The 25,285-nt window shown below is 33.3% G+C and overlaps 1 protein-coding gene across 2 annotated transcripts in view; it reads right to left on the reverse strand.

Annotated features, from left to right (window-relative positions):
* CDH19 (cadherin 19) overlaps positions 1 to 25,285 on the reverse strand; it is a 211,143-nt gene that overhangs the window by 84,264 nt on the left and 101,594 nt on the right. The window contains exon 1 of one of the 2 annotated variants that reach the window (XM_036824102.1): positions 6,287 to 6,382. The exons of the other annotated variant lie outside the window; for it this stretch is intronic. The gene's annotated coding sequence lies outside the window, so the exon portion shown is untranslated. Of the gene's footprint in view, positions 1 to 6,286; positions 6,383 to 25,285 lie in introns of those variants that run through there. 2 annotated transcript variants of the gene reach the window in all.

Genomic DNA, 25,285 nt, shown 5'->3' on the forward strand with positions numbered 1-25,285 from the left:
GAGCAATAATAAGCAAAGATGCTGCAAAGAAAAAAATAAACCAAGCACCAAAGTAACCACTCAATAAATTCTGTTTATTATTAAGAATGATAATACATAAGTAAATAATAATAATGTAATTACCACTGTTTCTCTATGCTTCGCTATGACTTTAGAGTTAAAAAATAAATTCAGGAACTTCAAATAATCTCTCAGAATATTCCATGTGTTAAGTTAATACTTATTAAAATCAACTTCAAAACTGAAAAAGAAAAGTTTATAAAGAGCTTACTATTACAATATTTACTCACAAAAAGTTGGATTAAAATTATAAGAAATTTTGGGTCCTAATATGGAACGTACATTTCAAAGGACATGTTTTTAAAGGAAGTGAGAATATATCACTATTTTAGTACAAAATATTTTAAAACAAACACTCCTTCGAGATAAGTAATAGATGTTTTAAAATATGTAAAACAGTAAATGTACCTCCAAGAGATGGGATGGGTTAAAAATACATAGACTTAAGGAAGGAAAATCATCATGAATATAGCTCATTTGAGACACAAAATTGAGTTAAAAAGTAAGATAGGATATCTTACTTAAATTTTTTATTCCTTTGTAATTGATACCAGGGAGGATAAAGATGCTTTCTTTTAGTGCTTAATGTAGAAGCATTCAGTATAACTTTATTTTTTTTAAGATTTTTTTTATGTGGACCATTGTTAAAGTCTTTATTGAATTTGTCACAATATTGCTTCTGTTTTGGTTTTTTGGCTGCAAGACATGTGGGATCTTAGCTCCCCAACCAGGGATTGAACCCACACCCCCTGCATTGGAAGGCACAGTCTTAACTACTGGACTGCCAGGGAAGTCCCTCATTCAGTATAATCTTAATGTAGAAGCTGAATGACTGAATTATTGAGGGAATAAATGTCTCTGTTTTTCCTAAAACTTTAAGTTATGTGGAATATGAGACACTCCAACTTGTCAACGGGTAGGGAGAATTCATATATTCTGTGGGAAGGGATGATGTTCTCACATGAAATAACTCCTTACCTAATTTTAAAAAAAATATGGCAACCCTTATAATTATTTTGTTTTGTAATATGTAGAAAGAGGCTAATTAATATCTTACTAAGATTTGTAATATTTAACTTATATACATATAGCCTTAAACATGTATTGCTTGTCCTTTTTTCCCTACAAAACAAAAGCTTAGTGGTATCATTATAATACAATGTCACATACCTCATGAAAATTATTCTTATGAGTTAAGAACTGTGTGTTTTAAACATTGGTTTAAAAAATTCCTATGTATATATGCAATATACATATATGCACACGTGTATACACACACAATGACAGCACTGTTTCATACCTTTAAAACAATTTAAATTTGCAGCAACATGGATGGACTTGGAGGGCATTATGCTAAGTGAAATAAGTCAGGCAGAGAAAGACAATTACTGTATGATATCACTTATATGTGAAACCTAAAAAATATACACAACTAGTGAAATTAACAAAAAAGAAGCAGACTCACAGATATAGAGAACAAACTAGTAGTTACTACTGGGGAGAGGGAAGGGGGGGAGGGAAAATACAGGGGCAGGAGATTAAAAGGTACAAACTGTTAAGCATAAAATAAGCTCTAAGGATATATTGTACAACATGGAGAATATAGCCAATATTTCATAATAACTATAAATGGAGTATAACCTTTAAAAGTTGTGAATCGCTATATTGTACACCTGTAACTTATGTAATATTGCACAGAAACTATACTTTAATTTAAAAAACCAGTTTAAATTTCATATAAGTGACTTTATTAAATCTACACTCTAACATGGCACAGTATTTTAACAAATAATTTGTGTGGGCTTAAAATTATTAAATGAGTATATATGTAAATTTAAAATTTGACCATAGATAAATATATAGACACACATATGTGTGTATATGTATATATGTGTATGCATGTATAGAAACACATATGCTTATTTATTATTAACCAATAAATTTGGAGTCAAATTCTGATATGCCTATAGAATTGGCATAGTCAGTAGACATTGGTTAAGGACAGAAATAACCAAAGAGAAACCGATGTTTTGAAAAGCCCCAAGACAAAAGTCCAAATTAGAAGAAGGGGATTTACATCCAATTAAAAAATTACAGTGTGGCCCTTTTATTTTTCATCTAACACTTTGGGGAAAGAGTTATATTTTGCTTTACTAATTCAAGAGCAACTCCAAGAACTGTCAAGAAGTATTTGCTTAATGACAAAAAATACCATTAAAATTTCAAACAGAAGATTCATCCCTATCTTTTTCTTTTTATCTTTTTTAGTGTTCTAGTTATATTTTATATCTGTGTCTGAATTTGGTGGTATTATCTCTTTATCAAAGGAGGTCATACAAATACCATATGATATCACTTATATGTGGCATCTAAAATATGACACAAATGAACTTATCTACAAAACAGAAACAGACTCAAAGATAGAGAGAGCAGACTTGTTGCCAAGGGGGAGGTTTGGTGGGGGAGGGATGGATTGGGAATTTGGGATTAGCAGATGCAAACTATTATATAGAGAATGGCTAAACAACAAGGTCCTACTGTATAGCACAGAGAACTATATTCAATATCTTGTGATAAACCACAAAGGAAAATAATATGAAAAAGAGTGAATCACTTTGCTGTACAGTAGAAATTAATGCAACATTGTAAATCAACTATACTTCAATAAAATAAATTTTTTTATAAAAGGCGGTCATAGATACTCCACTTGAGATTTTTAAAAATAAAAGATGGCAAACTCTCAAAAACAATTTAGCTTTAATCCAATTTAAAGGCAGAAAAATGGTGGCATTTTCCGTTCCCATGATTTATATATAATTTTCTCATTTCCACAGGAACGACATTTCTAAATTTTGCACTTAGAGAAAATTACCTAGGTTATTTTTAGCCATAACTAATGTGCCAAAATTACTCCCACTTTAATATATTATCCTGCTAATTTACAAAATTCATTTATCATGTAAGTTCTTAGAAGGAAGGAACAGATAAAATGTAAATGTACTGATATTGTATGTTGATAAGTCACTGTTCTATAACAACATTTCAAACTTGACTACATATGCCAAAGCAGAGTCCCTGAAAAATTATGTTTTGCTTTAAGACATTTTTTGATGATTCTGAATGTCTTTTATTGAGTACTAATTAATGCGACAAATTTCTGACAAAAACATTTCTACTTTACTAATTCTAGAGGCGTTTTTAATGTGAGACAAGAATTGTCTTACTGAATCACATCAGAATATTCAAGAGGGCATGCAACATTTCAAAAAGAAATTGATTTGCTGTAAGTTGTGAAAAGGTGGGTTTTAGAGCATTTTAGCTGAATCCTTTTAATTGAGTGGTGGCAACAAAACTCTCTAGTGGTATAGGTCTTTAAAAAAAGGGTCAAACATGTTTCTGGTCACTATGGAAAAAGTAACTCATTCATTTCTCAAATTTGTGAGCTGTCACCAGCACGGCAAGAAAGAAAGGATTCATATGCTTTATTAAGTTCCCTATTTGTTTATGCTTCATCCTTCATCTGTTATGCCAAAGCAAAGATACAGGTATTCGAAGATCATGGTTATCAAAGAAAGTCATCATGACAACAAAATATAAAAGTTCAATTTTCCCATATTCATCAGCATTGTTCTCAAATATTAGGTCAGTAGCAATAAATCCCAATCTAAATAAAGGTATATGAAAAGATCAATATGTTCTTTTAAACTGTGTAATACATTTATTCTTATTGCATTAGTACTCAATAACATGTTAAATACTATACTATAACACTTTAAATATAACATAATATTTAAAGGGTACATGTTAAGAGCATGACTCGCAAAAAATTTACTACCAATTTATATTTAGTTACTGATTATTATTTATCAAATTATATGTACTACATTATGACATATTTCTGAAAGATGGGTCAGGTTTCTTAAGAATGCATGGGAGGAATTTGTGCACATCATTTTAAAACATCTTCAACTTATGATAATTTAATTGAATTATTTTTTAAAATTTCCTGGAGATAAGTACCTTAGAAATATTTCAAAGGGGGAAACAAAATAAAACAAAAAATATACTTAGGGGGCTTCCCTGGTGGCGCAGTGGTTGAGAATCTGCCTGCCAATGCAGGGGACACGGGTTCGAGCCCTGGTCTGGGAAGATCCCACATGCCACGGAGCAACTAGGCCCGTGAGCCACAATTACTGAACCTGCGCGTCTGGAGCCTGTGCTCCCAACAAGAGAGGCCGCGATAGTGAGAGGCCCGCGCACCGCGATGAAGAGTGGCCCCCACTTGCCACAACTAGAGGAAGCCCCTGCACAGAAACGAAGATCCAACACAGCTAAAAATTAAAAAAAAAAAAAAAATTAATTAATTAAAGGGCTTTCCTTTAAAAAAATTTTTTTGAATAGGGACATAAAATGAGAAAAAAAATACATATTCGTATCTCAGAAAAAAAAAACATACTTAGGTAATATATGCTTTAAGACTTCTACAAATTGTGTGAAAGCGTGTGTGTATTTAAGCATAAAATGGCACAAGTAAAGAAAATACTAAAATTGAAACCATAGTCTTTCCCTGGAGGTCCGGTGGTTAAGACTCTGTGCTTCCACTGCAGGGGATATGGGTTCGATCCCTGGTGGGGGAACTAAGATCCCACATGCCATGCAGTGCAGCCAAAAAAAAAAAAAAAATTGAAAACGTAGAAGGAAGATATAATTTACAGAATAATCTGATTCATTTCAGTCATTGTTAAACACTGTTTGGTAAAGTAGAAAACACATATAAAGAATAAGAGGTCAAATGATTTCTAGATTTCACAAACTGGCTATTTTAAAAGATTAAATAATTCTAGACTTCTAATTTTGTAACGTTTATTCCTTTTTGGAAATATTTTTACTGGTTACAAAATTTGGTAAACAGAAATGTTCAGATTATATTGAAATTTAAATATTTTCAAATTAAAAATTATAAGTATATATATTTGCATGCTAGTGATATTTAGACATTTAAAGTATTTAGAATTTGAAATAAACAACATTATATAAATGTATATTATTTTATTACATTACTTCATATTGCAAATACATCCAAAATATAAATATATATTAATATATAAACTTTTATATATTATATATTATAATTATATAAAGTTGCAAATATTTTAAATAAATAATGTTTTCTCTCCAGGTATATTAATTAAAAAATAAACTTATAGAGCTACACTATAAATTTATATAATCTAAAGAAAAATTTGCCATTCTATTTATGTATCTTTGTTGTTAACCTCTTCAGGTGTTATTTCATATGCTAGTTACTGATTTACTAAATCCCTTTGGCAAATTTGCCTTGAAATATTTTATTAAAATTAGTAACCCAATTAAAATTATTTGTAATGAATTAGAATTGAAACAATAATAAATGCCTTTCACAGTTTGCATTGCTTAATTTATAGTTTTGTGTATTTCATATTTGATGAATTAGCCTTCTTATTTCATGTAATAGATATAATAGATTACAAATTAATATGTGTACATGTAATAGATATAATAGATTACAAATTAATATGTGTTTGCATTCATAATATGCTCAATAGTTTACTTTTTTTAGTAGTATTTTTGTAACATTCTTAATTACTTAAGCTTTTTCACTCTAAGAAATTTTGAAAGTCAATAGAAAGTTTGATAGCCAAAAAAAACCCAGCAAAGAGGAAGAAAATAAAATAATTATATGTCAACTTTAATAATAGATTGTCCCTCAGAGAAACATATAGTTTTATTCAGATACGTGAAAAGCTCCATACTGAATGTCATTTACTAAGAAATAAATAATTTATTATTTTAAAAATATTTACTCTATAAATAAATATTTTTCTCATATCTTTAAGGTTGATAACTTTATTGCTCATAGCATCTGATAGTAGAGAGGTAAATACAAAAAAACTTAAGAAACAAAATCCTGGAGAAAGAAAAAGATGCAGTAATGCTACATTCCTCCCAAGAAACTTGTTTTAAATTTTCTAGATATAAGCAACTTTTATTTTCCTCAATCTGAATTGTAGAAATGGCAAATTGATTTTTGTTTTAGAGAATGTTCAATGCACATGTCAAGTTTTAAAATTTTTAGAAATTTTTCCTTATGAAGTGCAAATTAGCAGAGTTTTTCAAGTACTTTTTGGCCCTATTTTCATTAAGTTAATTTATATAATCAATACATGCCTGATTATCACATTCTTACCTGTGTATCTTCAAGTTCAATAAGCTCTGCAGAAACAAATCCAAAATTCACATGAAACACATGAGGAATAGTAGGAGAGTTTGTCCCGATTTTGTTTCACAGGCTTCTCATCAAACCTTATATGTGCCACATTGCTCTGAGTTACAGACGCTTGTGCTTTTAGTACCAAGACCCTCAGTATGTCACTGCTTACTGAATGCTATTTTGGGTTCTCTGAGTAGAGCCATGAACACTGAGCCTTTGTGCAAAATATCATAAGGGCACTCTGATGTCCGTTCATAGTCTGGGATTAAAATGCAGACAGCTCCAGCAAGAAGCATGAGCTGATTTTTTTCGCCCTTTTTCCTAACAACAACCAAAAAGAAAATAAAGTACTTATTGGTGTGAGGTGATAAGGAGGGAATTCAACTTATGTAAGAGAATTCTGCAAGTGGAAAGGACATGCCCTCTACTTGGGGATTAGCTGATGAAACAAATGATCAATTTAAAACGGGCACAGAAGTTACTACAAAGAGAAAAGCTTTTTAACTGTGAGTCTATGCCTTCTGGCTGCTCCTTGATTCAGTCTTTCTATTCAGGAATAAAGTAAAATACAGAAAGAGAGGGCAATGTCTAAATTATAATCCTCTTCTTTTCCTTGGTTTATGCATTACCTAAATATAGTTATTGTATTAAATTTATAATTAGAATTTTTTATAGTTATTATTTATTATGAAATACATAATATTATACTCCATACTGTTTACTCAAGCTGTTTTTAGTTAAAAATCATCTTTTAACCAAATCAGAGAGAGGTTAAAAAAATGTGAACAGTGTCTAACACTATGATTGATGTATATAAAATTTAATATTTTTATGGTTTACATATGCAATTATTGTGAGGAGACAGCTTCAAATTTCAGAAATATACTTGAGACCTGCAATATCAGGAGTATATACATGTTCATTGTATTTTTTATCATAACAGTGGAAGGAAAGTAGGAAAAAGATTACAACCAACGTTAGTGAGAACTAAATAGATTACGTGACATCTGATTCATGCTTACTCCATTTTTCAATTCATAAAAACCAAATTTCATTTGTTACCATTTGCTAAATAAATAGATGTTAGATACCTCTGTACCATGCGGCAAAACCAAACAAGAATAAGTTAAATAAGTTTTTCCCCACGAGCTATTTTTTTAATTTTAACTGTGGTGAGAACACTTAACATGAGAGTTACCCTCTTGACAAATTGTAAAGTGCGTAGTACAGTCTTGTAAACTAGCAGCACAACATTGTACAGCAGATCTCTAGAACTTTCTCATCTTGTATAACGGAAACTTCATACCCATTGAACAACGGCTCCCCATTCCCACCTGCCCCCAGGCCCCATCAGCTGCCATTCTACCCTCTGCTTCTGAGTTTGACAAATTAAGACACCTCATACAGGTGGACTCATGCAATATATCCTTCTGTGAATGCCTCATTTCACTTGCATAATGTCCTCTAGATTCATCCATGTTCTAGTGTTTGGGTAAGAACATAACATTTTATGGGGTATTGTTTTCTGCCTTGATACAGTATCCAGATCCACTCTGAACTGCAATTACACTTTTTCAACCTGATAGCCTGCTTCCACAAGATGTCCTGAGGGCTTATCTTAAGGCCAAAGAGAACAAGTGTGGATCACCATTTTCTACACTAAAAGGACAATCAGGACTGCAGAAAATCCACTGAGACAGTATTCAACTTTCTAAAGAAGGTACAGTTTGAAACTATATATTTTACGTAGAATACCATTAACAGCAATTCTTGATTTCATTAAGGGAAGATCTGTCATAAAACACCTATGTAAAGTGACCAACTAGATTTGATTTTAATATAGCACAAAGTACTATAAATTACGAAAAAATGCTTGTCCTCCCTGGGGGACAGATAGGCTGGAATCCAGCAAGTCTCCACAGGTATGCCAAAACCAAGAATGTAGACTTGGCTGGATTGATGGGATTCAAATAAGCTCAAATAAGCTTAGTCATCAAATAAGCTTAGGGATTACTTCTGGTGCATTTTCTTCATATCAGGAGAAAAGCCTTTTTCAGGAGTGGGAGGGAAAAGAAGTAGTGCACAGAACATGACTGTATAAGAATGGAGAGTCTCAGAATTAAGTACAGCACTATCCACAGGAGAGCCAAAGCCATTACACTACGGGTTATTGGAGGTCTCCACACCATAGAACAAACGTAAGGGAGGGTGGACAATTCCTGTGACACAGACGCGGTTTCATAACTACACAGAAACATTCTAGTAAACAATCGTCAGCTTTCACATGCAATCTGGGGGAATTCTACAAATGTCATCTGCCAGCAGGCTGATGAAAAGAGCATGAAGTTTTAGAAGCGTTCAAGCCAGGATTGAATTGAGTCAATCTAAATAGAGATTTAAATTAAAATGTTACAATTCATCGATGCTCTGATGAGCCATCAGTTTCTTTTTTAAAAGAAGATAATTAAGGAATGTAAATCCATTGACTAGCTGCAGCCTGGACCAGCTAATGAAGTTCAGATCTAACAGCAGGCAGAGGACAAAAGCCAAATGTTATTAAAGTTCTGACCCATCCCTTGAGATAAAACTTCATTCAGAAAGTTTAGGTCTACCTCCAGTCACAGCATAGATGATCAAGGTGACTTTAATTAGATATAAAGGCTCTAATCAGCTGTGGTCTGGATGGTAGAATTTAAGGTCTACAACCTGATCATCACAGTCCTGGAGCATACTATTATTTATTATTTATTATAATAATATATTAGTATTATAATAAAATTATATTCATGAATGGTTTTGGAAAGACTCATAATGTATTAAGATAGAAATAATTGAAAAATGTATTAACTGTATGTCACACTACCCATTAGGATTCTTTTGGCTGCCATAGAAACAACAATACAAGTTAAAGTTTAAAAAATGGATTAAACCTTGGAGAAATGTGGAACATACATAGAAAAATGAAGTAGGCTTAGGGTTAGTTGGATCCAGTGGTTTCACACTGCAATCAGTTTTCTAGGTCTGTTTGCTCTCCTCTGGTGCTTAAGAGTAAGTAATTTTTTCCCCAAGAGTGTCCCAAACACTCCACTTTTACCTTATTGGCTAATATAATCATTTGTCCATATCTGAACAAATTATGCCAAAGAGAAAAGCTTAGAACCATTAAGCCATTCCTGCACCTGGGAGTAAGAACTACCTGGTAAATAGATTAATGTCACCAAATCAAGGTTAGATTGTTGAATCTAGCTGGCAATCAACAGTATTCACCATAGACATGTATGTAAAATAGCTTTTTAAAAAGCTGAAAATAAAAATAATTTTTGCTGTGAATGACTTTTAGATGGTATTCTTTTCTAATGGTCCAATTTAATGTATTTTCTTTTCTTTTCTTTTTTTTAAATTGTGAGCATATATCACAATGATAAATAGAAGATAAAATAAAATGAATAATAATAAAAATGACAATAAAACACTAGTTAATCCATATATTTCAAACAATGGCAGAATTCTTTTTTGTTAAACTCAGAAAACTTGGCTCCTAGTAAAGAAACATTCTAATGAATATGGCAACATTTTGTAGGGTTTTAGAAGATTTACCTTTTGAAGTCTAGTTGCAGTAGCCATTGATTTGCTCTAATTAAAATGTATCTGTTCATATATCTATATTTTCTTCTTTTATTTGCTGTTTTGTTTTGTTATTTTTTTATTTTCTGTGGGCAGAACTTACTCTGGAGCTCTGCATCTAAGGAATAATTTTGTTTGGTTAAACTACACAAACCCCATGATACAGGAAATTGACATTGAATAATACATAAATAACAAAAGTCCCATTCTATAAAAAAATGTATTTTAGTAACTGGTAATACATAAACAATTTATAATAATGGAATTCAGAAGTACAACCCCAGAAAGGTAGAATTATCCCTCTTGACCCCTGGCTCTTCAGCTACCTATCTATCCATCTGTCTACCTATCAGTCATCTATCATTTTTCCTTTTGCAAGACATTGTGTTCAAGGTTATAGTTACATAAAGACAAATAAGACTGTAACCAACCATCTCTTGAAAATGTAAACCACACATCATTTTTAAGCATAAAACAAGATGCTTAACAAAATGAAATTAAAAAAAAAAGAAAATCCAATAAAATCACTCTGGAAGAGAGGAATGTTAACCTCCACTGACTTTGTGATGAGATGTGAAATACCTGTTATTTAATCAAGAGCTGATCATGAGAGAATTTTAGAACATAACAGCTGTTTGCAGACTGAACTGTACTGTACAACATGTCCTGACTATTGTTTAAGTTCCCTGAAATATAATGGTACCTCTAAGACATTTCTGCATTTTATGAAAGATTTTGCATATATCTATATAAAGAAAAATCCTGTTTAAGTGGCATATATTTAAATTAATGAAAATTAGTCACTGGAAACTAGTAGTGTTTTAATATTAATTAAAGGACAATCTTTCTCCACATCAGGATCTGCAAACTAAGAAGCCAATTGCCAAATACACCCAGCTTTCTGTTTTTATAAACAAAAAAAGTTTTATTGAAACACAATCATTCTCATTTATTTACATATTGTCTAAATTGTCTGTGGCTGTTTTCATGCTCTAAGGGCAGAGTTGAGTAGTTGCAACAGAGACTCTTGACCTATAAAATCTAAGCTATTTACCCTGGGACTTCCCTGGTGGCGCAGTGGTTGGGAATCTGCCTGCCAATGCAGGGGACACGGGTTCGATCCCTGGTCTGGGAAGATCCCACATGCTGGAGCAACTAAGCTCGTGGGCCACAGCTACTGAGCCTACATGCCACAACTACCGAAGCCTGTGCACCTAGAGCCAGTGCTCCGCAACAAGAGAGGCCACCACAATGAGAAGCCTGCGCACTGCAAAGAAGAGTAGACCCCGCTCGGCGCAACTAGAGAAAGCCCGTGTGCAGCAATGAAGACCCAATGCAGCCAAAAATAAATAAATTTCAAAAATATAAAAATAAATAAAATAAAATATTTACCCTGGCCATTTACAGGAAAAGTTTACCAACTTCTGATTTATATTCATGTGGTGTAGTGATTTTTAGTTCATATTTATAGCATAGTTTACTTAAAAATTAAATTACATGCATTTGATCAATAGATAAATAAGCACACATAAATATACAAAAATCTACACAGCAGCAATCATCTTGTTCTACATTATCTTGCCTGTCGGTGGGTCAATGAATTAATATGGTTGAATAAAATGTTAGCTTTTTTAAAGATAGCTTAAATATTTTATATTTACCTAAAATATATACACTCAGGTTAATTTTATACATATATTTTGCCCTAGGGTGCCAAGGCATTTTCTTTGAGATATTATCCTCGGAATGAGTCTCTGCATATTTTTCTATAAAACACATTCAACACATGTCTATGTTTTCCAGTTTGTTTAAGAATAAAGAAGGAATTTAAAGAAACATGTGAAGGCATACAGTTTAATAAGCTATTTTTAAGGGATGTTTTAGGTTATCAGTGAATTATGGTAGAAAGTACACATAGTTCCCATATTCCCCCTGCCCCACACATGCAGAGCCTCTTCTACTGTCAACATCCCCCATCAAAGTGGAACATTTGTTATAACTGATGAACCTACAGGGATACATAATTATCACCCAAAGTCCATAGTTTACATTAAGATTTACTATTGGTGCTGTACATTCTATGAATCTGGACAAATGTTTGGACATGTATCCACCGTTACAGATACAGAGTAATTTCATGGCCCTAAAAATCCTCTGTATTCTGCCTATTCATTCTACCCTCCCCGTTAACTCCTGGCAACTACTGATCTTTTTTATTGTCACTATAGTTTTACCTAAAGTTTTACAAAATGTCATATATTTGGTATCATACAGTATGTAGCCTTTTCAGATTGGCTTCTTTTCCTTACAATAGGGATTTAAGTTTCCTCTGTGTTTTCTTCATGGCTTGATAACTCACTTGTTTAATCCCTGAATAATATTCTACAGTTTATCCTTTCACCTACTGAAGGATATCTTGATTGCTTCCAAGTGTTAGCAATTATGAATAAAGCTGTCATAAACATCCGTGTACAGGCTTTTGTGTGGATATAAATGTTTCCTATTTGGTTTCAATGATTTTTTTCTATCTATTTTAAAAAATGCTTTTATTCATACCCTTCAATAGCTTTTAAAACATCTTACTTTTAATAAGCATTTCTAGAACATATATCTTAGATTTAATAGAAAAATAATGGCTTCTACTTTTCAGACATATTTCATTTGTTATATTTTGTAAATCTATGTTTTCAATAATTAGAAAACCTCATATAAATAGTTTTGCAAACTAACATAGCTGGCTTTTTGGAAGAATATATCTGCATGGTTGGGAGAAAAAGTGTGCTCATAATCAGAGAGTATTACGGCAGGTTCAGAGTGTTGTTTTGCAGAAGAAATGGAAAGCTTCAGTTATTTCATTTTATGGTACATATGGAACGGCTGTGCTATGATAGAAACTATTTAATACTCACTGCATTTCTGCCAAGTAGTTGTTGGCCCGCTTTACATTTGAGTAAATGTGAGACAAATAGCAAAGCAAGGTCCTGAAGAGTCAGAGGATTTTTTATGCCAAAGCCTATATTATACTCACTATAACACACTCCCTCTTTACTGAAGAAAACATACAATTTTTAAAAGAAACACTTCTCTTAAAAACATGATGGGCAATCTAATTTAGTAGTATTATAGTAGCCACCACTTGTAAAGCAATAAAACTAAGCATATAAGCACTTAAACTATGTCCTTTCTTTCTTAATTGATTCCTTTTTTGTCCTTCCCAAGAAATTTTTGAGCATCTACTGTTTCTCAGGCCCGTCTTAGTGTTGGAGGTACACTCAGGAATGTTCCAGAAAAAAAGTCTCTATCTAGATGAAGTTCATGTCCTAGTTTAGGGCATAGTGAATAGACAAGGTAAGTTAGTAAAATATATAGTATATTAGATAAACAAAAGTGTTAAGTAGAAAAATAGAGGAGGTAAGGGGGGTAGTTAGTATTGTCACGGGGTAGGAAGCACAAAATTTTATACAGAAGATTCAGAAAAGGTCCAACTGAGGAGATAGTGGGTAAATACATGACTAAGATGAGGGAGTGAGCCCTGAAGTTATCAAGCTGAAGAACAGCTTAGGTCACACAAAACTATTAGGCAAAAATGCTCAAGGAACATCACGGCATCCTTCATGGCTGGAGTGCAGAGAGGTAGAAAGCAGAAGATGATGATGATGTGTGTATGTGTGTGTGTGTGTGTGTGAGACTTGTGCACATGGGGGCAGATTTTATAAGGTCTTGCTGACAACTTTACGTTATTTGGCTTTTACAAGGAGTGAGTTGGGAAGAATTGGACAGTTTTAAATGAAAGACAATGTCATCTGATTTACATTTTAAAGAACCAATCTAGTTTATGTGTTGAGATTACAATGTCAGGGGTCATGATGGAAAAAAGGGTATGACATGTTAAGAGCTGTTGTAAAAATCAGATCTGTTTTCTGGATTATAGCAAACTTATGAAGCAGGTAATAATTGATCAGGCAACTCTGGTTGTAAGGAAAAGAGATTCATTGTAGTTATATTCAAATAGACTTTCACGGAAACAAAAGGAGACGAGCCATGGCAGGGTTATAATAGATCTGGTGATGGCAGTGGTGGGAGTTCACAGTTTTCACTTTAGTTCTCCAGAAATGACTTGGCTACTTTCTCTGTGTTCCTTTTCCAATTAATATCAGATTACATTATTAATCTCCTCTCTCTGTGTATGGCTTTCTTTCACTCAGAGTTTCTGTTTATTTATAATTTATCTTATTTATGGCTGATTGTCAACACAAATTCTTAGTGACAGATTTTCAACTTCTACTAGTAAATGCCTATTCTCTTGCTGTTGAAACTTCTAAGGGGACAATAGCCAGGTCATGAAAGCACCTAAATGTTCATTGACAGACAAAAGGATAAAGAAGATGTGGTACATATATATAATGGAATATTACTCAGCCATAAAAAGGAATGAAACTGGGTCATTTGTAGAGACGTGGATGGACCTAGAGACTGTCATACAGAGTGAAGTAAGTCAGAAAGAGAAAAACAAATATCATATATTAACGCATATATGTGGAATCTAGAAAAATGGTGCAGATGAACTGGTTTGCAAGGCAGAAATAGAGACACAGCTGTAGAGAACAAACGTATGGACACCAAGGGGGGAAAGTGGCGGGGGGTGGTGGTGGGATAAATTGGGAGATTGGGATTGACGTATATACACTAATATGTATAAAATAGATAACTAATAAGAGCCTGCTGTATAAAAATAAATAAATTAAATTAAATTTAAAAAAAAACTTCTAAGGGGACAAAGTAGTCTATGTATATCAGCAATGATCCTATACTCCCTTACTTTTTGGATTCACAACCTCTGTCCAGTTTCTATGGCAAAGGAAGTAGATGGTGTTGTACGCAACAAATGGTAATTCTCCAGGGCATCCCTTCCAGCAGCAGTAGGATAAAGGATGCTGTGACTCTTTCGGGTGATATGGAGTTGTCAGGCATCATGATATATGCTGGTTGCTATTATTTTCATCCTCATATAAGGCGTGAGGAAACTAAAGTTCAGAGAATGCCATGCAGTTAGAATGTTTTGCAGCCAGATCTCAAGCTTCTGTCGTCTGATGCCAGAAATGACACAGTTTCCAGTCTCTCACACTGTCTACATTTAGGAATGCAAGCGAATATACAGCATTCATTCTTTCACAGAATGTTTACTGAGTGTTACTATGTACGATGTACTGGGCTAGAAATAGACAAAAACAAACAAATCAAAATTCCCACTACTGCCTTTCCCTACAGGAATCATGGCATCTATTAAAGAGCTCTGCATTGTACCAAATGTCTTAATGAATTTTAAACCTTTAACACATACACATTCACATGCTTTAAGTAGCTTATGTACAAACAATAACAAAATTGGACACACACATATATTATAGCTTTATATTCTATATATATTCCAATTTTAGAATTTATAATTGTTATTTGCAGGAGACTTTGCCCAACCATTAATTCTTGGGTTAAGTTACTGGAAGCCTAACACTTGAAACCTCCTTATATTTATATACTACATAATTTAAGCCTATAGATATGGAAGATATAGACTAATATTTATTTTACCTCAACTACTCTTGCACGTTCCTCCCATACAATTATTTTAATTAATCCTCATAACAGCCTCAGTAGGTAGATGGTTTTCCCATGTCAGGGTTGAATAGACTATAGGCCAGAGAGGTCAAGTAACTTCTTCAAATTGTACGGAGAGTAAATGATAGAATAAGAATTCAAGCTCATGAAGTACAATACCAGGCCCTGTAATCTTGACTACTACATTTGGGGACTTTGTAGAGGGTGATTAAGGAGTGAGAAATGTGCTTGAGTTGACAAGAGTGAGTGGACGACACAGGTGGTTTGCTTTCAAATGATCCTCTTTACTAAATTATCAGATAGAAGATAAATCTGTATACAGATACTAGTAATATATGTGAATTGTGGAATAATAACAAAATGATAATAAATAGGCACTTTTTAAAACATCTTTATTGGAGTATAATTGCTTTACAATGGTGTGTTAGTTTCTGCTTTATAACAAAGTGAATCAGCTATACATGTTCTATATTTTTTTATCTGCATTCTATCATGACACTATCAAAGAGTGAGAGTGTCAGATTGAGACAGAAATGAAAGATATCATGACAAACAAACAAACAAAAAATATTATAAGTATATTTTGCATTAAAATGTAAAAAGAAGGGACCATATGCTAACATAAGACTTTTCAATATGGCAATAGCAAATATTAATATATATAATGTTTTTCTCTGCCCAAAGCATGCTTCCTATAAACTGATTTTATTCATTTAACAATTTATATGATCTATCTTATATTTGTTTTTATGATTGAATGAAGACATATGGAGGAAATGTATGTTTATTTTACCTTAAGTTATATTTGTAAAGTTCTTGCATTATTCACACAATACAATTTGGCAAGACTAATATAGAAAAAAAAAAATGAATTAAATGTTTTCTTGTAAAGCCCCAAAGAAATTCTTACAGATATGTATGTTAATCTCTCAATACTTTGTTTTCTTAGTGATGGTGGATTTTCTCTGTTAGGATGATTAGCCCCACAGATTCATCCTTATTGGGATAATAATGGATGCTTTTATCCAAGATACCAGAGGATTATCTAACATACATTACATTTAGGTCTAACATACATTTAGGTCACACTGTGTATACTGAAGCATTTTATGGTGAATAAAGCAACCATTTTGATCTATGCTAGCATTGTTTGGAATCAACAATAGCTAATGAGAAGTCAAGAAAAGAGTCACCTATCATATGTTTGCTGATGATATGCATAATGTATTGGTTTCCACCTTCCAAGGGGCAGATGGCAAGATGGGATTAGATGTGCAATAGTTTATTGGGGGAAGTGCCTGGGAATGATGAACATGAAGAATCAGAAGTAACTAAGGAAAACAGTCAGACCACAATGCAAGCCTGATGCCTGTGAAAAGGAAGTGGAAAGGAAGGAGGATGGAATAGGAGAGATTTAAGACTACAGCACTATTCTGATAAATTTTTGGTTGAGCTCATGGGCAGTCTTTGACTCAAAACATCCTTTGAAATAGAGTTTCATAGAAATAGGCCTGTACTAGTAGCTCTGTCATGGTCAATCATTGGCTGGGAGCAGCCTCAGGGAATCACGAATGTGGCGCTAACATGGTGGTGGATCCAGAGTCTAGAGGGGTATTAGCGGGGGCTGCCACTCAACCATGCTCCTCACAGCAGAGGATCATATGGAAATGTTCATGGCTATCACAATTACCATACTGAAGTGGTTTGCAGAAAGACTTTTTTTTCCCCCTATTACAAATGTATAGAGACTCACAAACTCAATATCAAATGCCAAATATTATTTTTGGTAGATATTTGTAAAATCAAGTCACCTACTTGATCACCATCTGACTAATTATATGGATAGCATGGACTAAAATAGGGTAACCAGGAAGCGTTCCCATCATTTTCTATTTTACATGTATCTTCATCTGAAAGCTCCTCCAGGAGAGCGGGACGCCCCCACCATTATTGTCTTTATTCTGCTGCTACTGATCATCACTTTCCATCCAAAACTCTATTGTGTCAACTGGATTGACACTCCTTTTCTGCTGAAGCATGAGAGAAATAGGCAGTAAAGGCTGTTTCCTCATAAGCCTGCTTTAAGACTAAGATAAAAGATGCATACGCTATGAATATGTCTTTACTTAAAGGAAAATTTTACTATGGAATTAAAATTTTGAAATGATAAAGAATCTAAAAATCTTGAAATTTTCCTTGAATCTTAGAAAGACAAACACTTAGACTTTCCTAAATAGGCCATCATATGCTTCTTTCACTTCTGATGCAGCTCCGTTATTTCCAAGTTTTTGCCTGTGCTGCAATTTATTTATTGTCATTTTGTTTGATAGTGAGAATTGTCAAAAGCATTTCTCTACAGTCAATGGTACTTTTATCAACTTAACTTACACTTCATATTAAAATGATTACAGTGAACTTCAGAAAGGTATACAAACCAAAGTTTCTGCATATGAGAATGAATGTCTTAAATCATTAGTTTAGATGTTTGCACCTGAACTGTGCAAGTAAATAAGAAGCACTTGACTTAGTTGGAATGAAATTGCTCTAGTGGCATTTAGGATATCCAATAAACAATGAAAAGTATGAAAGCTTATAAGACATGATAAAGGCAGTTCTGTGTAACAAGCTATGACACTGCTCTTTATAAGGCTGGCATCGGACCTTGTGTGCATTCCCAGTGGGAAACATTATAGGACAATCCAACATAATGCACTCTCAGGCTAACATTATGGGCTTGTTTTCCTGTATTTCCATATTAACATTACAAGGAATGTGAATATCCAAAATCAAATATAAAATCATTCTCCAGAACATTACTTCAAAGGTATGGAGAAGAAAATAAATAACTGTAGCACATTTTTCATTCATGTTCAAATACAACTGATGGTTAGTTTATACAAACACTGAAATTTGAGATATAATTACGTATATATGAGTGAATTTATGTAATGTTACTGGATCTCAACTTCATTCCCACATAACCATTATAAAAATATACTAAATCCAAGGGTATCTGAAGAGTTTTTAATGTTAAATATCTGGTCAATTCAAATATCATTTGGCATAGGATGTTACTGGAGAAACATATAAAATCATTTTAATTAAAAGGCTGGTAGTCTCTGATAAACTAAATTTAACTTCATTGCTCATAACTGTTTTGATGTGTCTTAGTAAGTTTTTGCTTTCACTATATATTATAAATAATAAATTCAGTTCCGAGGAAGCAACTTACTTGTAGAGACTGATTTATGTTCGAACACTTTCTTTTTTCCATTTCAATACATCTTTTAGAAATCCCAAGAAGAACGTTCTCATGTTAAGGAAATCTGTAGCAAAAGTATTTCTAACCTAAACCAATGAATAGTAGTTGTTTTCTTCACCGATAAATTGATAGCTGATGCAAGCTGTATTTTTTTCTTCTGTACTCTCTTGGGAGGTATTTTTGCAACAAGATAACAATTGCTTCACTGATTGCTTCTCACTGGGAAGCACACTTAAATGGGAAATGCACTATCTAGGTAGTTTCTGTGAGTAAAAACAACTTTGTCACCGGGGGAAAGAAGTATGCAAAATGTATTACTTCAACATTTTTTTCAAAGTTGCACTGGCATGCAGAGGATCAGGAATGCTTGTTTGTATTTGAGTCCACGGTGCACTATGGTTTGCCTCTTTTTATAACAAAAATTTCCCCTCACTATGACTATATCTTCCTTAACATGGACTACAAAAATGGGTCCTATGTTAACAGTTTATTCTACATGTAATTATAATTAAAGAGGTATGTTTTGGATAAAAAATCATTATTAGACTATGACTAATGCCTAAATTAATTAACATGGTTATGTTGGATAAAAATATGCACTGTTTTCCTGTGTTAAGTGGATAATTTTCTGTAAATGGTTGTATCTGTCAGGATAGACTAACTCAGGCTGTGGTTTAAAAAAACTGTAAAATCTTAGTGGCTTAAAAAAATAAATGATTCTTTCTCTGAAACCTACATTTTATAGAAGGTAGCTGGGACTCCACTTTGTGTATATTCGCTCCAGAACTCAAGTTATCAGGGCAGACACTATATTGAATTGATGCATGTTGTCAGGGTCTGATAATGAAAGACTGATGGTTCTTTAAATTTCCACCTGGACCTGACAAATGTCACTTCTGCTCATGTTTTATGGGCCTTCGATGGAGCGGGGCAGTGAAATCATAATAGGTTCCTAGAAGGAGAGCCAGCAGTATAAGAGGGACTACCACGGGGCATCTATTTGTCCAAATATTGGGTTCCTCTCCTTACCACATGCAGACACACTCATTCAGTCCTCTGGGGAACAATGCAAAAGTCCCATCCAGTTATTATGTTCCAGCCCACCTTCCAAAAATTCTGAGTGATATCTATTTTTTTTTATCATGTCCAAATGTGATTCCTCTTGGTCTAGAGACCTACATATTAGAAAGACAAGTTTTCTCAAAACTCAAACAATGTGCAATGATAGAATAGGTACAGAGCCCACAATATGCTCTTGAATTTGGAAAGAATACAAAACACACAGAGCAGTGACCGGTAGGTAGCAGTTTTGAACTCTCCCAGGAAAGCATGGCAAGAGCCCTTACCCCAGCATGGGAAACACTCCAGGGTTAGGTCTTAACTCTGCGCCCTAGGAAGAAATAGCCAATTAATTTTGCTCTGTAAATTTTGACATCACATTCTGGCAGTTTCTTTTTATCCTTTATTCTCCCTGACCATGTCTGAATTAGATTGGAGAATATATCCTTACCAGGGCTAAGCAGCTTTCTCAGCCCATTTCCTGACTCTAGACACCTGGAGACCAAAGGGACCCTTTAAGTCTTAAGCAGTCATAAGTTATGCTGGTTTGAGAGTGGTGGTGGTGGATATTTTGGCATTACAACTTTCTCAAAAACCAAGCTGGCCTCTGCTTTATTTGATTCTAGTTAGATCCACATGTCAATAGGTACATTCACAGTACTTTCTTAAATTTACTTCCTGAATTTGCTGTGTATCTTTATTTTTTTCATTCCAACTCCAACCATGATGGATGTATGTGAAAGGCAGAATTCTAAAAAGAGTTCTTTCAGAGAATGATTAAAATTGAACACATATTAAAATAGTTGTATTGGGTGACATCAAATCACTTTCTACAAACGGGCGGTTAAAAAGATGACTTTGCCTATTACCAGAAACCAATACAATTGTCTGAAGATTACTTAGATTTTTCCAAATGCTGCCAAGGAGATGAAATTTTCACTAACCAGGAAGGCTGGATTGTTCATCTTGTTTGTATTTTTATTAATATTGCCATCATTGTTGTTTCAGGCTGTATAATAAAATAACTTTTTAGTACAGGATTTTCAGCAGCTAGCTATTTGATCTTAAACCAGAGATTTACAGTTTTGGATTTCAATATTTATCTTTAACACTATTGTTGTCAATTATAATAAAAATTGGAAAGTTAGAGAATTTCTTACCATGTTTTTCACACAAGAACTCTAATATAATTGTAAATCAAGCCAGCTGCTGAAGGGCTATAACACAAATACATGAGAATAAGCATGGTGAAAATATTGATCACAAAAAACATATTTATTTAAATATGTTTTCATCATTTGTTTAATTTCATTACGTTGTTTTAGGTTTGACCAAGTTGTGAGTTTAAGCTTGGTAGTTAACTTATTTGACTCACTAAAATCCTATATCTAGATGCTTTCTAATGATTAAATAGGACACAAATGTATTTAAAAGATTTAGACTGCTCTCTATTTAAAAAAGAAAAAGAAAGAAGTTCAAAGAGATTTTTTCTTAATGTTGAAAAAATGTCCAAAAAGTTCAACTGAATTGTAACAATAGTATAGTAATGATCAGATGAAATAGTAGAGAAGTCTTCCCTCCTTTTCAAAATTCAGCAAAAAAGTTTTGAAGAAATAACTTATTTCGGTATTGACTATTAGAATTTGCCTGTGAAATTATATGGTACTAGAATTTTTGTTCCTGGAAGTAAACTAAGAATTAAACTTCTGTAATAGAAATAGCACTATACCAATTATTCATTTTTTTTCTTCAGTTGATTTTTATAGTTTGTGTTATTCAAGGATTTCTTTCTTTTCAAACTAAGTATTTACTACCATACATTTTCATAATATTTCTTTAGTGTCAAAGACCAATATGATATTCACTAAACATAATACCCTCTGGGTCCATCCATATTTTTGCAAATGGAAAAATTTTCATTTTTTTTTATAGCTGAGTAGTATCCCATTGTATATCTATATCTATATGTATCTATATATCACATCTTCTTTATCCATTCATCTGTTGATAGACACTTAGGTTACTTCCATATTTTGGCTATTGGAAATAATGCTTCTATGAATATTGGGGTGCATATAAGTGAGACAAAGAAAGACAAATACTGTATGTTTTCACTTATATGGGAAATCTAAAAATTAAAACGAATGAATGTAACAAAACAGAAACAGACTCATAGATACAGAGAACAAACTAGTGGTTACCAGTGGGGAGAGGGCTAGGAAATGGGGCAAGAGAGGGGAATGGTCTTGAGAGGTATAAACCACTAGGTATAAAATAAATAAGATGCAAGGATGTAATGTACAACACAAGGAATAGAGCCAACTTATTTTATAATAACATTAAATGGAGTATAATCTGTAAAAATATCAAATCTCTATTTTGCACACCTGAAACTAATATAACACTGTAAATCAACTATACTTCAAGTAAAATACTTTAAAAAAAGATCAGTATTTACTTCAGAAGCCTAAAATAAATTCATAAATTAATGGATATTAAAAGCATTTATTAAACTGTAAATTCCATGCAAACAGTAGTTATCTTAGTCACTTAGTATCATACATCTAACTGACTGGAAACTTAGAGTTATTTGCTGTAAGCCAGGGTTCTCAAACTTGGCACCATTGTCACTTGGAACTGGATTATTTTCTGTTGTGAGGGCTGTCCTGGGCATTATTGTCAAATGCCTACCAGTGCCTCGGGCCACTACCCCAGGCGCCTTCGCACCCTCTCTTCCCCAGTTGTGAAAACCAGAATGTCTCCAAACACTGCAAATGTCCTCTGCAGGACAGAATCACTGCTGGTTAAGAGCCATTGCTCCAGGCTGAAGGATGAGATGTAACATCTCGCTCATGAGGAAGTCTATGCATTATTTCTTAATTAGATAAGAAATTGTATCATTAGTCCATTTAATCCAGCTTCTTAAATAAACAAAAAAGTTTACCATAAAAGCTAATTTATCTTTTAAATGCTCTGTTTACAAAGAGATTTACATTCTAAATTTAAGTGGCTTTGAACATGAAGATTTTATAAAAAGAATTACATTTGTGTATCATGCTAGGGATAAGATGGTTACTTTTTTTTAAAAAAGACTAGGAGTTAAATATTTGAACAATTAGCACTATTCTCTTTGCCCTTAGGTTGAACTTTAAACATGCATGCCTGTACAATATTTTAATAGACGATTTTCAAAAATAAGATGGAATGTTTAATGGAAGATAAACAATTGAGGAGTATAATCAAGAAATAAAAAACAGGATACTAAAAATAATATAGAAAAGTAAACTCTAAATTTATGCAACTAAAACAAAGACATAAGTCTCCCAAAGGGGTTCATTCATATGCAAATTGATACAGACATATTAGAGTGTGAATATGGAATTAAGATTCATATAAACAACACATAACATAAAATACTGGACACCATTTATTGATATTCCATGTTATAAAAAGTTAAGAGGTTTAGAAATGTATAGTTCTGGACTATCTCTTGTTGCTTTATTTACCAATTTAATTTAGATACATGAAATATACTGAAAATTTAAATGCATATATTGTGTGCAATACGAAGAAGGAAATAATATTATTCAAAACTTAAATGTATGTATTCATATATTTCAGAAAGCAAATGAGAATGAATTAACCTAAAATGAACATGAAAGAATTGGAAATAAGTATACATTGAAAAGCAGGTTTTAAAGATAAATTACTTTCCGGATAATATTTTGTGTTTCCTATCCAAAGAATGATATGTCTTGCTCTTGGATAGGTTTGTCCCAATTTTATGACTGGAGGGTCTCATACATCTCTAGCTAAGGACCAATAAGAGTATATGTGAGTGGAAACTACCTGATGCCAGAGAAATAGTCATCCACAAGGAGCACAGGACTCACAAGGGCCAGGAATATATTGTGTCCCAGCAGTCAAAGTGGAAAACTTGTAATTCATGGGACATGGGTTTAGTACCCAGAAAGGTATTATCTCACGATGACTATTTAGCCCTTTACTAAAAGCTTCTTTGGTAACATCTAAAAAACCTAAAGCCAGCACTGATTTGTTTTAGCCATACCCTCCAGAGCTTGATCCTCCATACCTGACCAACAACTCAAAACTAGGACCTAGGGTCTACCACCTAGGGTCTTCTGAGATACATTGTATTTCTACCTGTGTCACTCTATTTTCTGACAACACCCTACGCCATTCAATCATTTCTTTTTTTCTGCCCAGTCCTGGTTGGCTTATGTGGTTCAGCTGACACTTTCCTTCACCCCTGCATCATCATGGAGCTCTCCTTGGTGCTCAAAGAGACATCAGCACAAAAGTCTCTATCTGTAAATGGTAGATTTCCCTTGGTTAAGTGTCAAAAGAAATGCTGAAGCTGAGACAGCACAACCTGAGCACAAAACTAAAACTTGGTCATCACAAAATAGGAGCCCAAGGATTGTTCATGTCCACAGCACCCATGATCCAGCAAAGACCTTACGTCCTCAAAAACAGTCATCCATGGTGGTACTACATGGATTAATGGCAGAGGAGTGCTGAATTAACTATCTGCTTTCTCATATTAAGACTTCAGAATAAATAATGACAAGCGAAAACCTACAACATCAAAAGGAACATTAGGGGCCGCAATGACATGAACTTCATCACAGCAGAGTCACTGAGAGGTACAGCTTTAAGCAACATCACTCATACCTGAAATAGGTCTCCTGTTGCCATTTATTCATTGCCATTTTTGGAAATCTTGAAGTCTGAAGTTGAGTTAGGAAGGATTACCTTGGAGACCAAGACTGAAATTTCTGATGAGAGAAATAGTGTAATCCCAAGGTCACACACCTCAATCCTGAGCGGGAAATCTAAGGAAGGATTTTGCTGCTTAATCACTAGGGGAATCAGGGACACACTAATGACCCCTCGTGAGAACTACAATACATTCACTCATGTCCTTGGGATATTTTAATGTAAATATTCCATTACAAACTCTCTTTATTGAGCTTAGACTAGACCTATGTTTAAGCTAACAAAGACCTACTAAATTTCTGAGTTGCAATATATTAGGGATTCCTAATGTGTGTGCTATTTAAACTCTGACCAGCAGAGAATCTTAGCAGTCCTACAGTAATAGCAAGGAAACCTGTTATTGTTGGGATTGAAAGCCCAAGGGACAAGTGGTCACTTTGTCTTTTTCTTACAAAAGTATAGAGATATTCTAACACACTGAGAAAACTTTATTAATGTTCCTTGTTCTTTTTCCTACTTTTTTAATTATCAAAATTTAATAAAACTTCATTTTATGAAGTTATCATCTAAGTGCAAATGAATTGTGATGAGTTACAGAAGACATAAATATACTCAAAATGACAGTACACTCAGTTTTGCTCTGTATTCTTCCTATATTATGGTAGCTTCGTGGT

Source organism: Balaenoptera musculus, chromosome 14 (assembly GCF_009873245.2).
Source record: "Balaenoptera musculus isolate JJ_BM4_2016_0621 chromosome 14, mBalMus1.pri.v3, whole genome shotgun sequence".
In the NCBI taxonomy this organism is placed as follows: Eukaryota; Metazoa; Chordata; class Mammalia; order Artiodactyla; family Balaenopteridae; genus Balaenoptera; species Balaenoptera musculus.